Raw genomic sequence first — 17,517 nt, forward strand, 5'->3', positions numbered from 1 at the left:
GAGTGGGTAATGGCTCTCTGAGCTGCCAACTAGGGTCTGGGACATTCATCCCCATTCTCTCAGGTAATCCTCCTAATGAGGAAGCTTTGCAAGCATTTAAGAGCCAAGACTCTGGAGCCAGACTGCCCTGGTGTACCACTCACCAGGTATGTGACCTTGGGCCAGTTGCTAACCTCTGGTTTTAGTTTCCTCCTCTGTAAACCAGGATAATAATCTTGAATCTCATTGAGGTTGTCCTGAGGATTACTATGAATGTGAAAATTACTTATATATACATGTATCTGAGACAGGTGTAGAATTCCTGTTTTATAGATGAGGGAGCAGACTCCAATCAACTAAGCATCAGATAAGAATAAAGAGAAATCTGTGTGTGAACAGGAGTGAATCTCAGAGAGGATGGATGTGACCTCTCCTTCAACCCCTGTGGTTCACCCACTCCTGCCACGCCGCCTCCTCAATGATACTCAAACACACTTAGCTTATTTCTGCCTCAGGGCCTGGGCACTAGCTTTCTGCCCTGTCTGTAATGCTCCTCCCCCAAATGTTTTATTATTTGGGTCTCAGCCCCCATGTGCCCTGAGAAAAGCGTCTCCTGACTACTTCCTTGGTTGTAAATGGCTTCCCTCTACATCAGATTCCCTTCTGCCTCCCTTCTTTCTTCGGCTTTTTAAAAATTCTGTTTCGTATTACCATGCAAAATTATATATTTGACTACATGTTGATCTCCTATTTCTCGCTTAGAATGTAAACTATGAAGACAGATACTTTGCCCTATTCACCACTGTGCTGCCAGTCCAAAAGCAGTGCCTGATAAGTGGAAGGTACTCTGGGTGTTTGTGGAATGAATGAGTTACTGGGCGAATGAACAAACGGACATCACAGCCAGGTCAGAAATTCTCCCAGCCCCAGGACATAACGAGCCTATATGTAACAGCTATGCATCTACAGCTAGTGTGTGGTAAGCCTACCTGGAACTCTGTAACGCAGCTGTTACGATCATGCTTTACAGTAGCATAAGTCAAGGCTCCCAGCAGTCTTGCCCAAGGTCTCATGGTCCTTAGGAGGCAGGGCCAGTTTTGGAATGGTCCGCCTCACCCAGGACGCCAACGCTGTGCCCTCTACAGCACATGCGTGGCACTTTCCTTCTGGTGGGTGACTTTGCAGCAAAGGCGCCCCTGGGCGGCCGCGCCGGATGCTGCAGTTGTCATGGTGACGAGCACCACGGTGATTGGTCCAGCGCTACCGCATTAAGTTGCTTCTTGAGTGCTGGGTGATGGCCACCGCGTTCCTGCCCTTCCTCCGGATGCTGCGAGAGCAAACTGGGCGCAGACTCTCCGAGCCCACCCCTTCTCCTCCTCCCCACTCCCTGCCACGCAGGTGTGCAAGAGGGAAAAATCCCGAAGTGGTCCCAGGTAGCAGTGAGGCCGCTGCCCCCGCCTAACCTGGCGGCTATGATGACTCGACATCATCTCTGTCTCCTGGACATGGTGTGAGCCCTGCATGCTGAGGCTCCTTGGAGCCCACTACTGCCACCCCCCTGTTCGCACTCCTCTTGGAGGAGCCCGCCACCCACGGGAATGTGATTTAATTTTATTTCCTTCTACTTCTCGCCTGAGCACCCTGCTTCTCCTCTAACCACGTTGAGCCTTCCCAGCTGGAGAGGGAGAGAGGGGAAAAACTGCCCCCAGGCAGGATGGCTTGCAGAAGACGTTATTTGTGAGTATATGTGGCAGGTTTATGCCTGAGCCTTTGAGGCAAGAGACCCCGCTGAGCTTGGAGCTGGAGTGAGGTGCTTGTGGGGGGAGGGGCAGGTTGCTTGCAGAGTGAGCTGACCATCCTACAAGGATACCGGTGCTTGTCGCCTGCAGCAGTTGTGTTTGTCAGTGCTGATGATGACAAAAAGGCTGTTTAGTCAGCATGTGTCTATCAGGCTGTGAAATTCCCTATCTCTAAGGGTAAGTAATCCTCTCTGCCCCGAATCCATTTACAGGGTCTCCAGACCCACTGCTACCAGTTTAGCATTTGGTATAGACCTCAGCATGTCTACTTAGAAAAAGCCTCTTGTGCCCAGCTGATCCATGACTGGCACTTCAGCCATGCCTGATAGAAGGTTGGCATAAAAGTTGGGGTGGGACAGGAAGGTTCAGCCCATTGTCATGAGCAGGAGGCAGTGGTGTCCCCCTGTGCCACCCAGGTGTTCTATGGGCCAGTGGCAGAGTACCTGTCTGTTGGACCTATTGCTAGTGGCAGAAGCTGTTAAAGTCTGCAGGGGGTTGTGACATCATAAGACTGGGTATTTATGGAAATGGAAGCCCTTGCCTATTAAGTCAGGCTTTCCTGGGGCATTGGGATTTGGAATGCCAACTTCCCTTGTAGCTCTCTGGGCCTCTCACTGTGCTCTTCTGGGGTGAGCAGTCTTTGGTCTCTGGCCTTGCAGGACACCTCCTCTGGGACCCAAGGCCATAGGGGTTGAGACCTAGCTCCACATCCCCACATGCCCTAGGCAGCTTGCCCACTGCCTGGGCCATATGGGGCTGTTTAGTGACCTCAGACCTTGTCAGTTAGAGCAGAGCTGGACCCTCTTGGACTGGGTTCAGTCCCCAGGAGAAGGATAGTGAGGCATGTGGGGGACCACTTCAAAGCCTCACAGGTCCCTTTACCATGACAGGGGCCTGTGGAGCTCCTAATTAAGCAGTACGCACTCCCCTCCATTGAGGACACAGCTCTCATTAATGGAGAGTTAAGGAACGTAATGGGTGATGGATATGGCCTGTGTCTATGGTTTGCTATAATGTTCATCTGCTCTTTCAGTGGAAAAGCCCACAGATTGGTTTGTTGATGTAAACAGAACACACTGGAGTTCTCACTCCCTGTGACAAGACCCTGGAGGTATTTTTGGAGACAAATAATTAATCCTTACTCAGTGTGGAACTTCTGCCACTGTCTTCAGGGATAGGTCCTCCCAAAGCAGCTGTCTTCTGCCTGGGCTCAGGAGCCCATGTCAGAGGAATTCTCAAAATTCAGGTGTTGTCAAATACTGGGGGATGGAAGATGTAACCAGGGTGAAATACGACAATCTCCAACATGTGCATTTGGCCTAGTGCCTGGTCACCTATGCTCAGTGCTGGGATCCTTACAACAGCCTTATCTAAGATTGGCATTTTAGAGATGAGAAAACTGAAGTTCAGAAAAATTCCCCTGGAAACTTGGATTGTACTAGCTGGTGTTGGGGGTTTTAGCCCAAGCTGTATACTAGACTCACTTGAGGAGTTTTTAAAACTATTTATGCTTGGGTCCCACCCCCAGAGCTTCTGGTTTATGGGCCTGGGATAGAGCTCAAGCATCAGGCTCTTGTTAGTTCTCCATGTGACTTTAATGAACATCTCTGGTTGACGTTCATGTGTGTGGCTGCTTCCCATGGCCATGCTTCCCAAGCCTGTCTAATCATGATATTGCGAGAGATACGGCTACCATACAGAGTTCAGTGCCCCTTGCAACACCAATACAGACCTGCTTGGGGCTCAGGGACTTGCATTTTAAAGATTTTATTTATTTATTTTTAGAGAGAGGAGAAGGGAGGGAGAAAGAGAGGGAGAGAAACATCAATGTGTGGTTCACTCTCGCACATCCCCCAACTGGGGGTCTGGCTCACAACCCAGGCATGTGCCCTGACTGGGAATCAAACCAGTGACCCTTTGGTTCACAGGTTGGCACTCAATCCACTGGGGACTTTCACTTTAACACATGGCTCCTGGCAAGTTCACTGAACAATGGGCCAAAATTTTCTTGTCTGCTTGCCTGGGAGAGGGGCTGGGCTGGTGAGGGGGTACACCTATCAGCAGCTCCATGTTCCCTGCCTCTCATTCCTGTGGGTCTTTTCATGCTTCTCCAGCTCTCAGACCCTCAGTCTGGCATCGTGACATCCAGACCATCCCTCCACATACTATCACCAAACCTACAGGCACCATATGTTTGCAAAGAGACTAGGGAGGGGGTGGTTGGAAAGAAGGGATTGTCCCCTTGTTTTTACAGAAAGACTTTTATATGTAGATAAGGCCTTGCTTGAGATTGCATAGAGGCAATTGTTAAGCATATGTTTGTTTGCTCACCATTTTACCCTCATCCAGAGCCAGTGGTAGGGCCAACAGCCAAGCCCAAAGATGTCCCAGCATCTGCTGCTCAAACATCATTGTTACGAGGGCTCTTAAATGGAGAATGAACAGGGAGTTGAGTATCTCTAGATGTCTAACTGACATGGCAACTGGAAGGCCAACATCATGATAACCAACATCAGAGTCACACTGGCTTCAGCGCCTTCTCATGCCCAGTTGCCTCATTGATTCTCAGTGGAGGAAACTGAGGATTAGAGAGGGATAAGAACTTAACTGGAGTCACAAGACTGTTTCCTGCTGTACACTTGGAAATGACATTTCTCCCCCATTATGCCTCATGCCAGACCTGGACAGACTTGCTCTGGTGCCGCTGTGCATGGCGGGACTAGGAAGAACCCTGTCAGCAGGCCCTCCCCATCGCTTCCCTGCCTCCCTGTTTACCACTTTCTTCCCTTCCACCCTCTAGAACCCTTGGTATGGGTCAAAATATGGTGTTCTGGAAACTAGACTCTCTTGTTGAGAGGGGAGCAGGTCACTTACAGAGGTGGCATGGTGAATTAGATAAAGGATGACAATGAAAATTTTAGAAGATTATTAATGAAATGGGGGAAAATCATGAAGCCTCCAAGAATCAGTTCCTTAATCAAACTGGCTAACAACCAAGGCCATTACTATTCTGACAGCTTAATTAATGGTGTCTTAATTAAGGTCAGCCCTCTTCTGACTGACACTACACTCAATATTGTACACACTATCGTACTGGGTACACAGGAAGTTGAACTGAAGGAAATTTGCACTGAGTATGAACTACGGAGCTTCTGGGAGGACTCGGTGTGGGGGCTGAAGCCAAGGCAGTCCCCTGCCTCCCTGGGACACTTGTTTAGTCATTCACTCACTCTGCCTGCAACTTCCGGGGCCCCTTTTCCGTTCCTCCAGGACTTTGCTCTAACCAGCTTTAGCTTGCGGATCCCACTCTGACATTCTCTTACCCTTTCCCTGCATCTCTCTCTGTCCACCGCTGTGCCCAAATTTGGTTGATTGGTCCATCTTCGACACCAGAATGTCAGCTGTACCAGGGCACAAAGGTTGACAGTGTGTTAGCTGCTGCTATCTCTAGCACATAAAAAAACACTGGGAATATAGTAATTGCTCAGTAAATTTTTGTTAAATGAATGAATTATGGATCCTGTGTGGGCATTGCCCTAAACAATGTGGCACAGAGCCAAGTAAGAAGTAGTTTCTGCCTTCTGGAAGCCTTTTGAGACCCTGGAGGCCTGTGGGAGAACAGGCATGGGCAGTCAGTATAAAGTACCAAGGGTCAGGACAGAAAGATGACCTAGTGATGGGGAGGGTTGCCACAGACTACAGCATGCATGTACTATGAATAGGGGTTTGCCAGGTGGTCAAGGAGGGAAGAGCACTCCAGGTGTGCAAAAGTTAGTCCTCAGATCCAAGCGGTTTGCAAGCAGTAGCTTAGGAGGTGGAGCTACTTATTCCCATTATTTAGACAACGCAACTGAGTCACCAAGTAACTTGTGCCAGGCAACACCCAGTGAGGGATAAAGGCTGAACTTGAACTCAGACAGTCAATCCCCAAAGCCCAGCTCTAATGCTCTGTTGTACTGAAGGCTTTTGCTCAAAGTGTGAGGGAAGTAAGATGAGACAGGAGGTGTGAGCAGGACTCAAGGCAGCAGTGATCTGGAGTGCTAGGAGGAGGCTTTCCCTGAGGGCAGTGGGCCATGCCGAGCCACTGAGCATTCTGAGTAGGGCCAGGGGCCGTGGTTACATTGTTGCATCACAGAGGGAAGTTGGAGGGGAGAGTCTGGACAGGACTCTCTACCACCCTTTTCTCATGCCTACAGCAGTGCACACGTGTCCCCAGAGAGCAACAGTGTTCCCTTCCCATGGCCTTGGACCTCCACACCCCATATGGGACAGTCAGGAAAGCTACCGGGGAGACAGGAGCTTGCTACCTGCTGGTTGGGTGAGGAGGAGTGCGGCTTGTCTCCTGTAGGTTTTCTGAGGCCCATGGATGGGAGTCAGGGTGCTTCTGAGAATGCCCCCAGTCGTGGTCAATAAGGTAGCTTTGTGCCCTGGAATGAGAAAGGCCCTTCACCTCTCCACCTGCCCTCTGACCTCCACACTTAAGTCAGGTCTGGTCTAGGTTGGTGCCAGGTGGCCTAGAAGGGACTCACAGCTTCCTGTTAAAGACAATACCAAAGGTTAGGTCAACGCTTAGCCAGGACCAGTGTGGGGGCTGGTCCTTGCCTCACCTATGGCAAAGTGCTTTCTTGTACCTTCTCCTGCCCTTCTGGCAGTACTCCAATGGGGAAGGGTCTGCCCCTACTCTCCAGACCCCTCTCTTTACTAGCTCCAATCCGCTGTCCTGGGGATTCGGCAGCCTCGTCTGCCCCTTCCCCCATGCCTGCTCACTGCCTTCTGTTCTTTTTCTTCTTTTTTTATAATACATTTTATTGCTAATGCTGTTACAGTTGTCCTAATTTTTTCCCTTTGCTCCCCTCTGCCCAGTACCCCTCTTCCCTCCAGCAATCCCACACCCCCTTAGTTCATGTCCATGGGCTGTGCATATAAGTTCTTTGGCTTCACCCTTTCCTATATTATTCTTAACTTCCCTCTGTCTGTTTTGTTCCTACCAATTATGCTTAATCCCTGCACCATTTCCACATTTCTCCCCCTTCCCGTTCCCACCTGATAACCCTTCAAATGATCCCCATACCTATGATTCTGTTCCTATTCTGGTTTGCTTTGTTGGATTTTGTTATTTTTTAGATTCAGTTGTTGATAGTTGTGAGTTTGTTGTCATTTTAATGTTCGTAATTTTGATCTTCTTTTTCATAAGCCCTTTGACATTTCATATAATAATGGCCTGGTAATGATAAACTCCTTTAGCTATTCTTTGTCTGGGAAGCACTTCATCTGCCCTTCCATTCTAAATGATAGCTTTGCTGGATAGAGTCATCTTGGTTGTAAGTCCTTGCTCTTCATTACCTTAAATACTTCTTGCCAGCCCCTTCTTGCCTGCAATGTTTCCTTCAAGAAATCAGCTGATAGTCTTACAGGCACCCCTTTGTAAGTAACTCTCTCCTTTTCTCTTGCTGCTTTTAAGATTCTCTCTTTATCTTGAACCTTTGGCTTTTTAGTTATGTTGTGTCTTGATGTGGCCCTTTTTGGGTCTAACTTGTTTGGGACTCTCTGTGCTTCCTGGACTTGTATGTCTATTTTCCTCACCAACTTTGGCACGTTTTCCTTCATTATTTTCTCACATAAACTTTCAATTTCTTGTTCTTCCTCTTCTCTTTCTGGTTCCCCTAAGCTTTGGATGCTGGCACGTTTAAAGTTATCCCAGAGGTTCCTAAGCCTCTCCTCATTTTTTTCAATTCTTGTTTCCTCATTTTGTACTGGTTGACTTATTTTTTCTTCCTTATGTTCCAAATCATTGGTTTGAACTCTGGTTTCCTTCCCTTCACTGTTAGTTTTGTGTGGAGTTTCCTTTGTTTCACTTAGGATAGCCTTCACTTCTTCCCTTATGTGTTTGTTGTACTTAAGCATATCTGTCAAGCCTGTGAACATCGTTATCACCAGTGTTTTGAACTCTGTGTCTGTTAGGTTGGCTATCTCCTCATCTGTGAGGTTGGCTATCTCCTAGTCTCTTAGTTCTCCAAATGGAACCTTGATCCATTTCCCCTTTTGGGCCATACTTCTCTGTCTCCTCATTTTAACAGGCTCCTGTGTTATTTTTGCCTCTGTGTCTTAGGTAGAGCTGTTGCACCTGTGAAATTATAAGAGGTGGAGCTGTAAGTATTTGTCAGTACGGGGGGGACTCATTTCACCACATTGTAATGCTGTATGTGGAGGAGGGATCAGGGAGGGAACAATGATGCTTGCTCAGCACTTGCCCCTTCTCCAGGTACTTGTCCCACTTCTGTATGGGACTGGCGCCTCTCTAGCTGCTGCCCTGGCCGTCGTTTCCAGAGTGGGTAGGTCTGCAGATGTTCTAGGACCGTGGGGGCCCTTTAAACAAGCATACTCTGCTGAGAGACCAGCCGTTTCTTCCTCCACCCCAACTCCCACTGGTTTGCACAGTCAGAAACAATGGGGCTTTATTTTCCCCAGTGCTGGAACCATGAGCTGCACAGTCTTGTCTGATGCTAGAAGCTCTCCCCAGGTGTCCCTCCCGACTTTTTAAAACATGTGACTGTGCTTTCCACCAGCCTGCTGCTGCCACCGCTGCTGCTGCCACCACACCACATCCTCTCTGCCCCTGCTTTGCCCCTTTTATCTGTCTGGATGAGTATTTCTTCTTTATATCTTTGTTTGCTAGACTTCCATGCAGCTTGATTTTCTGGAACTTCTGGTTATGTCTAGTTTTGAGGTAGTTGTATTCCTTCTTAGTTGTGGAGGGAGACACAGCGAGTCTGTTTAGGCCTCTATCTTGGCTGGAAGTCCCCTAAAATTCTGCCTTCTGTTCTTTCTCCTTCCACTCCTCTCTGCCCTTTTGTCTCTGAGACCCTAACACCCAAGGAGCTCACAGAGAAGGATACTTTAATCCAGTTATGTTCTTGCCTGTGGTGTGACCCTGGGTCAGCCTCTTGCTCTCTCTGGGTCTGTGATCTTATTTGGAGCCAAGATGGCAGGGTCAGCTTTTGTTGGGTCTCTTTATGCTCAAACACACAGGAGACTGGGGGAGAGGGGCCAGTGGCCGTCCTAAGCAGAATCTGCACTTCAGATGTTCTGGCTCTTTCACTTGTAGTCATCATGGGGTCATCACCCCTCATTCATTCATTCAACCCACAGTAGTTACCAGGCTTTGTGCCAGGCTTTGTGCCAGGCCTGACTGGTCTATAACCATAAGTGAGACAGGCTGGGCCATGCCCACATGGAGCTAATAGTCTAGAGAAGGCGCACACAATAAATAAGGCCACAGAAGCCGCTACACACCAATCCTGCCCTCCCTTTCAGGAGAGCTCACACTGCCCCACTTTTGTCCATGCTATTTCCTCTGCAGAAATGCCATTTTTCCTCCTCACTGCAGGCCTCAAGATCCAACTTAGGCCTCTTTCTCGACTCCCCCAGGCAAATTGGTTCCCTGCTGCGCCCCTGCATCACTGGTCCTCCCTTTTTGCCACAGTGCAGTTCCTTCTGTTATCACCAACTGCCTGCTTCTCATCTCCACCCCAGACTGGGACCTTCCCAGGAGAGGTCTTACCTTTGCTTCCCAGCATCCCTGTGGCCCTGGCCTCGCCAGACCCCTTTTATTTCTGACTGTGGTAAAATACATGTAACAAAATTTATCACTTTAACCATGCTTAAGTGTCCAGTTCAGTGGTAATTGTGCAACTATCACCACCATCCATCTCCAGATCTCTCTTCATCTTCCCACACTAAAATTCAGTCCCCATCAAACTCTAACTCCCCTTCCCCCTCCCACTGCCCACCCTTGGCAAGCACCATTCTGTCTCTATGACTTTTCCAGGGACCTCATAAGTGGAATCATACAGTATTTGTCCTTTTGTGTCTGACTTATTTCACTTAGCATATGTCCTCAAGATTCATCCATGTTGTAGCATGTGCCAGAATTTCCTTCCTTTAGAAGTCTGAATAATATTTCATTGTATGTATAGACCATATTTTGTCTATCCATTTATCTATTCATGAACACTTGGGTTACTTTCATTTCTTATGTACTGTGAATAATGCTTTTAGGTACCTGCTTTCAATTCATTTGCATATATATATATATATATATATATATATATATATATATATATATCCAAAAGTGGGATTTCTGAATTATTTGATAGTTCTATATTTAACTTTTTGAGGAACCACCATACTATTTTCCATAGAAGCTGCACTGTTTTATGTTCCTACCAGCAGTGTACAGAGTTTCCATTTCTCTATATCCTTGCCAACACTTACCATTTGGCAGGAATTTGGGGGTGTCTTCTTTTACACTCACAGTCCTCATGGTGTGCAATGCATCTCATTGTGGTTTTATTTACCCTTTCTTGAAGTGTGACTGATAAAAGTTTGCTCTCCCTCTCTCCTGATGGACCACTCAGCTCTGGAGGGGTAGACACCTGATGATGCCTCCATGGTCAGAGTTTTTGTTTCATGGCAGGGATAAGGGAAAAAGGAGGCTCTGTGCTTCCTACCCAGATCCCAGTCCTCCAATACATAAGTAACCCATGGAGCTGGGTCCTTGGGGTTACCTGGCATGTAGTAGGTGCTCAAAAAAATTCAGCCACACAAGTAATACCATCTTCCATCTTTTTGTATTGTTCTTTATTTATTCACGTACGGTAATTGAGAAGTAATTTATCCACATGGTATAAAAATGTCTGCACACAGTGCAAAGTCACCTCCCTCCCTCCCTCCCTCCCTGTTTCTCTTCCCAAGGCCACCCCATGTACATTTTCTCTGGGTCCTCTGGAGCAGTCCTGTGCACTTACATATGCACTTTATTATGGAAGTGCCTCAACCACCCAACCAGCTGGTTACACAAAGAAGTTTCATCTCCAATTACTGCTTTACAGTTCTGGATTTGAGACAATTAAAGGCTCAGTTTGAGGGACATGGTGACTAGCTTGCCTCAAAGGGGACAGTCTCCCTCTGGTGGGAAGCTGTGACTCATTGCTTGCAGTGGGGTCTCCAAGAAGGAAGCAAAGCCATGACAGGGGAGGGTCGGCTGTTGGGACTGGTTCTGAAGTGTCCCAAGATTAAGATCCCACCAGGCCTCTTAGGATCCTATTTGCAGCTTTACCATTGTCACCTTGGCTGACTCTCTGTCCAGATCAATTGTTAGGCACATTATTTAGTACCTGTTGGGTACTGGGCCTAGGCTGAATCCTGGGAAACAGCAACTCCTGCCCATGGGGAGACAGATGCAGGTGGAGCTGCCAGTGTGGGCAGCAGAGGATGTGTGCTGAGGACTTTCCACAGGGCCACACTGCCCCCTGGGGGACATTAAAGATGTGGGCAGGCATTCTCAGGGGAATCCAAGGACAGGTGTCGTCTGATGGGCAGGGGACCAGGGAAGCTAACACCCTACAATGTGGTAGATAGACCTGTAGTACCGAGAACTTGGCGAACATCTCACCAGTTATTCATAGAAGTGAAAACCCATGTGCAGTTACCTGAGCCTGGGACCTCACTCCATTTGACATCTAAACCATAACTACATTTCATATGATTTTAAAATATATTGAGGCCCTGGCTGGTGTGGCTCAGTGGATTAAGCACCAGCCTGCGAACCAAAGGGTCACTGGTTCAATTCCTAGTCAGGGCGCATGCCTGGGTTGCAGGCCGGGTCCCCAGTTGGGGGCATCTGAGAGGCAACCAACCACACATAGATGTTTCTCTACCTCTCTTTCTCCCTCCCTTCCCCTCTCTAAAAATGAATAAATCTTTTTTATATATTGAGTTTTCCAGAAATACAACTGCTCTTCTTGATGTCAAGGGAAGATTAGACTTTGACATGTTCAGAGCCCTGCCAAGAGCTGTCACTATTCAGAGCATCACATTACCGAGGGCACCATCCCTTGTATTACCCAAGTTGCCATATATTACCATTAGAGAATGTGGAGTAAACTGTACACTGGGTTTCTGCATTATTTTTAACAACTACAGGTGAATCTATAGTTATCTCAACATAAAAAAAAAAAAAAGCCAGGGGTGTGTGTTGGGTCTGGTGGGCTAAACCCCTGGTGACTGTGGGACAGGAAGGCCAGTGACCTCCACCCCCAATCTCAGTCCCTCCATGGAATGCCTATGTGGTCACCAACCTCTGCTGCCCTCCCCTCCCTGGTAGTTGAGACCCCTTAACCCCTCCTCCTCGAGGCTAAATCCTACCAGGGGCATTGGGACCATCCTCCTCCCCCAAGAAAGACTGAATAAGCTCATTTTGCTGCCAACGGGGCCTGGTCAACCCTCAGTGGTGAGTCTGAGACCTTGAAGCAGGGTTTTGCCCACCATGTCCAGAGCCAGGGCCCAATCCCACCCAGGGGCCCCTCTGGTAAGCCTGCCTGCTCCCCCATGCCTACTGACCCAGCTTCTGCCCATATCCTTCTTCCCTGCCCCACAGTCCTCATTCTCTGCCTCTCACCCAACAGCAGGGAGTTGGAACAGATACAAACTAAACATTCCTTCAAATGCCATTTTGAAGAAAAAATGAAAATTGACAAGTACTTCTGATAAGTTTGTCATCCTGAAAATCATTCAGTAAATTGTCTTTTGGCAAATTGGCTCATCATATATTGCAGGAAAGCCAGGACAAGGTCAGTGAGGCTGGGGGCAGTGGGGTTGAAGCCAGATTGGGTGCTGTATCAGCTCAGAGGTCTCGAGGGCCAGGCTCTCTAGACACACCAGCTGAAGGGTTCTGGCCTTCCTTTCTCTGTTTATCTGATTTCTTGGGGATGAGCTGGGACACCAGGACTCTAAGGAGCTGGGCTTGAGCCAGAGATACCGAGTCTTCCCTGTCTCTGGTCACACCCTATCTTATTGGACCCTGGTGCACTGACCTGACCTCAGAGGGACGAATTCTAATGATTATAAAAGGATCTCATCAGAGCGGCCCCTTAAGCTCAACAGGCAGCCAATCAGAGAATGGCTAATTGCAAGATGTTTTACTGGATGCTTTGGTTTCATTCCTCATCAAGATGATCCCAGCATCTGTTTGAAATTATTAAGGGAAGTTTTGCATTTTTAGTCATCATAACTCACCCTGAAGTTTGCAACCCAATGTCACAGCACTTACCAACCCCAAAATAACATGGAGCATTTTCCTCAGATTTGCTCTTCATTATCAAATAAGAGCGAAGTGCTGACTTTACTTAGCCCTCGGGGGGATAGCTCTAGACACCTCCTGAGTCTCAGATCCCTCATCCTTGGTTGGGCTTCAGTCTGTTACCATCTCATGGGCTGCTGAGTGATCAGAACACCTTGGAGGAGCTCCTTGAGACCAGATTGGCCCAGCATAGGTGGGGGCCAAGGTATTGAGGTAATTGGGGTCTTTTCCAGTACCTACCCTTGCTGCAGGGCCCAGTCACCGTCCAGGAAGCTGCTCAGATGGGACTCTTTATCTGCCACCTGGTGGCTGTGTGATTTGAGGCAGATGACTTACCTTCAGATTCCTTCTCTGTGAAATGGGGGCCAATAATTTTAACTCTTCAAGGTGTCCATAAGGATTCAGAGGTAACCAAGCACATGGTAGAATTGAAACCTGTAAATATTTTCATCTTTTTTCCCCCGGATTCTCACTGCACCTTGATAGGCTTGGGGACATGCTGGGACTGAAGAAACAGGGTCATCTGGGAAAGAGAAAGAAGCCAAGCTCGGGCTGAGGGAGTGTATTAATCAAAAGTCTTTGGGTCGTAAAGAAACCCAAATCTGAAGGGATTCCAACAGTTCCTGTCAGTGACCCTACGGGTCGGGTTCAGTGTGACTAGGCCAGGGGCTCCCACACCCTTATCACTATCTCCTGCTTGCCTCCCCTCCACCATGTGGGGGCTATGGCCTCCTCTGAATGCTTAAGAGGCTGGCCTCTGGCCTTAGTGCAGAGCATGGATGCATTGACTCTGCGTGCAGGGGCTTTGCTCTGTGGCCAGGAGGAGATGGTTTGCAGCTGGTTGTGTCTGGGTACATACACAGGACCCCTGATGCTTGGAATCCAGCTACGTACCCCCCAGATACATACCTTTCTCTTTTTTTGCCAACCAGGACATATAAATAACCCTTTTTCTTGCTATACCATTTTTCTTCTTTTCCCAATAGTGTGTTGTGTTTTTTTGTTTTTTTTGTTTGTTTGTTTTTTAATATGGCTGCCTAGAGCAATGTGTTACCCAGGAAATTTATCATCTTTTTCAGATTGACCTCACATCCTTCTTACCAGCACTTCAGGAAGGGGGTCTCCTTCCTAGCTGTGCTGAGCCTTCCCAGGGAGGAAGAGGGTAGGGAGAGGCAGAGAGAGGATTGTGAAGCAGGCACACCAGCATCGCTGACTGTGGCCCGAGGCCAGGGTGAGGATGACCACAGACAGCACACAGGGTGCTCAGGCAAGAGCAATTCCTCAGCAAAGGTGAGGGCCACTGACAGCCTGGGATTCTACAGCTGGAACAAATAGCACCTTCACATTTGTCCTCCACGCTTGCCAGTTTACAGAGAGCCCTGGAGGTAGAGCAGAGTTCAGAGGCTTGTTTGTACAAGAGGAGATTGAGGCTCTAGGAGGCATGTAACTCATATCAAGGACCCCCTGGGCTGAAGGAGGATTCAGACCTGGGTGGTCTGGGTCTGGGTCTGGGTCTGGGTCCTGGGTTTAGCAATGTGCTTCCTGGACCATGTCTTGCTCTTTAAGTGCCCTCTCTTCTCCTTGTGGCCTGAGGCCAGGGTTGCCACATGCTCCTGGAATCTATGGGTGAGGCTTCTGCCAGCACTAGAACCCATGGACTAGGCAGATGCTGCTCTGACTGTACACACAGTCTCCTCCCTCTCAGAAGCCTTTCAGAATCTGGTTGTGCCTGTGACTTTACCTCTTTCCTGTCCTTGCTCCTTAGACATGCCCTTCACCTGTCATCAAGCCTCTGACAGGTATCTCTGCCAGGGAGCCCCAGGTCTAGACAGGACATGAGTCCAGAGAGGGTGGGGCTCCTCCCAGGGTCACCCAACCGATTAGTAGAAAGCCAGGGCATGGAGCCAGGGTTGGGGGTGGCAGGATTGCTTACCTCCTTTCCTAGGGCCACGTCTGTCTCACTGACATTGCACACATGTGCGACATAAGGTCTTTGGGCCAGGCCCTGCCCCCTCTCCACAGCCACAGCCCCTTATTTCTGTGGCTGACATGCCTATCTTGTATCCATCTCCTGGCCTTTGCCCTTTTAGTTCCGGCTTTCCCACCAGATTGTAACCAGCCTGGGTCTTCATGGCCCACCACTGGATGTCCAGGCCTAGAGCAGTGCCTGGAGATAGTAGCTGCCCCGCAACTATCTCTGTACTGACCGAGGAACCAGAGACCCTGGGGTGCTGCATAGAAGAGGTGGCATTCAAGCCAGGCCTCAGTGAGAGACCAGCGTCTGGCACAGAGCAGCCCTCAGTGCTTTTTGGGTGGGTGGAAAGTATCTCCTTCAGACTGAGTGTTTTCTGTCTCTTTCTTTCATCCAGAAAGCACCGGCCTGAGGGTAGGCACTCTGTGCCAGCCTGGGCTATGTGTGTGTGTGTGGCAGGGGAGGGGGGGATGAAGGCAAAAGCCAGAGATAGTCTGATAGCGAGGCCAAAGAAGCTGATGGAGGAGAATGACCAGGGTGCTCATGGAGGTCTGGCCCAAGGCTGGGGGCTAGTTGGTGACAGGGCTGTCACTGAGGAAGGCCCCAGTGTGTGGGCTGCTGGTGCAGGGAGATATCTAAAAGACATCTAGGGAAGAGCTTGACAGCATCTAGCTCAGTATTCTGTACATTGGGGTGGGGAGAGGTCAAAGGCTGGAATGGACCCCCACTCCTATCTTAGCCCTGACCAGCTGGCCAAGGACAGACTCTTCCTACTGCTGCTATAGCTACTGCCCACCCTGTGGGACAAGGGCACCCAAGGCTTTCTGCCAGAGCTACAGCCATCTGGTAGGAGAATGCTCCATGTTCCAAGTGGAGGCCAAACACATGGGAACAAAGTGTGTTGTGATGGCATCTTGCCACCCTTGAAATAGAAGCCCCACACAGCCGCTCTTAGGCTGAGCTTCTTTCCTCTCCAGGGTTGAGGGGTTAGGGATCCCATTTTTCCAGAGATCACCACACCCCTAGATCCAAGGGCTTGGAGTCACCAAGAGCTCTGGCTCTCCTGCTAAATCTTCAGGCCCTGCTGTAGCCCTGAAGAAAGTGTTCCCAGGACACAGTGAGATCTGCTTCCTACTGTTGCAGACTGGAGTTCCCCATCAGCTGAGCAAACATGGCTCCTCTTCCTTTCCTTTTTGCCCTACCCACTCCCTACTCCAGTCTGAGCTGCAGTCAAGGGCAGTGCCCAGGGTCCTCACTTGCTGTATGACTGGGCACAAGCTCCTTAGCCTCTCTGTGCCCAGCTCACTCCTCTGCAAGGTAGGAGTTATAGTAGTACCTGCCCCAGAGTGATTAGACGGACAAAAACCACATACCCAGCACCCACACTTTCATGTAACTAAAATAAATCAACACCCCCAGTCTCAAGGAAGGGGTGACAAATCTAAATGAAAGGACTTGTTAGTTAAACCTGAACTATTCCACAGAGAGTCCTAAATAAGATGAAGCTAAAAGAGGCCCCATTAAAACACATCATATTAAAATGCGAGAGGTTAAAGAAAAGGAACCTTCAAAGTAGCAAGAGAAAAGCATTTAGTTACTTACAAAGGAGCTCCCATAAGACTTTCAGTTGATTTTTCAAGAGAAACTTTGCAGGCCAGGAGGGATTGGCACAAAAATTTCAAGGGATGAAAGGCAAAATCTACAACCAAGAACGCTACCCAGCAAGGCTGGGTACCAAAGGAGAGATAAAGAGCTTCCCAGACAGGAAAAAGCTAAAGGAGTTCATTTTCACTAAACCAGAATTACTATAAATTTTAAAGGGTCTTTTTAAAGTAGAAAATAAAACATTCAAAATATGAATAAGGAAATGCAGAAAAGAAAAATCTCACTGAAAAAGACAAACAGTAAAGGCAGTGGATCAGCCAACTATAAAGTTTCTGCAAAGATTAAAAGACAAAAGTAAGAAGATAATGTGTAATTACAACAACAAACTAAGGGATACACACAGACACATGCAAAAGACGTAAGAAAAAGAATGACAAAATATAAATGTGGAAAAAGTGAGTAAAAACTGTAGTGATTTAAGAATGTGTTCAAACTTAAACAAACATCAACTTAGACTGCTATAAAACATAACTTGGTATATCCGAAGCATGTGGTAATTACAAACAAAAATCTATAACAGATATACAAGCAATAAAGAGAAAGGAATTCAAACATAACAGTATAGAAAGCCATCAACATACAAGGGAAGAGACCAAAAGAAAAAGAAAGGAACAGAGAAAAACTAAAAATACAATAAAAATTAATAAATGAAAATAACTACATACCTATTAATAATTAAATGTAAATAGACTAAGTGCTTTAATCAAATGACATAGGGTGGCTGAATGAATTTAAAAAACAAGACACATGCATATGCTGCCTACTAGAGACCCACTTCAGATCAAAAGACACACACAGACTAAAAGTAAAGGGATAGGAAAAGTATTTCAGGCAATACCTATATAAGACAAAATAGACTTTAAAACGAAGAAGAGGATTTTATAATGATAAAGGGGTCAATCCAATAAGAGCATACAATTATTGAAAACATCTCTGCACCCAACATAAAAGCACCCAAATAT

At 47.9% G+C, this 17,517-nt stretch overlaps 2 long non-coding RNA genes across 2 annotated transcripts in view; both read right to left on the reverse strand.

Moving 5' to 3' along the window:
* Positions 1 to 3,529: 3,529 nt before the first annotated feature.
* Positions 3,530 to 6,236, reverse strand: LOC150021766 (uncharacterized). Its single transcript, XR_016511269.1, has 2 exons — positions 6,086 to 6,236; positions 3,530 to 5,179 (listed from the first exon to the last, which is right to left on the reverse strand). It is a non-coding gene; the product is annotated as an uncharacterized LOC150021766 (long non-coding RNA).
* A 4,293-nt stretch (positions 6,237 to 10,529) lies between these two features.
* The window catches only part of LOC150021767 (uncharacterized), a 59,110-nt gene continuing 52,122 nt past the window's right edge, over positions 10,530 to 17,517 (reverse strand). The window contains exon 4 of the long non-coding RNA XR_016511268.1: positions 10,530 to 13,441. This is a non-coding gene — a long non-coding RNA (uncharacterized LOC150021767). The remainder of the gene's footprint in view (positions 13,442 to 17,517) is intronic.

Source organism: Furipterus horrens, unplaced genomic scaffold, assembly GCF_987537825.1.
Source record: "Furipterus horrens unplaced genomic scaffold, mFurHor1.1.pri manual_scaffold_1, whole genome shotgun sequence".
Classification (NCBI taxonomy): Eukaryota; Metazoa; Chordata; class Mammalia; order Chiroptera; family Furipteridae; genus Furipterus; species Furipterus horrens.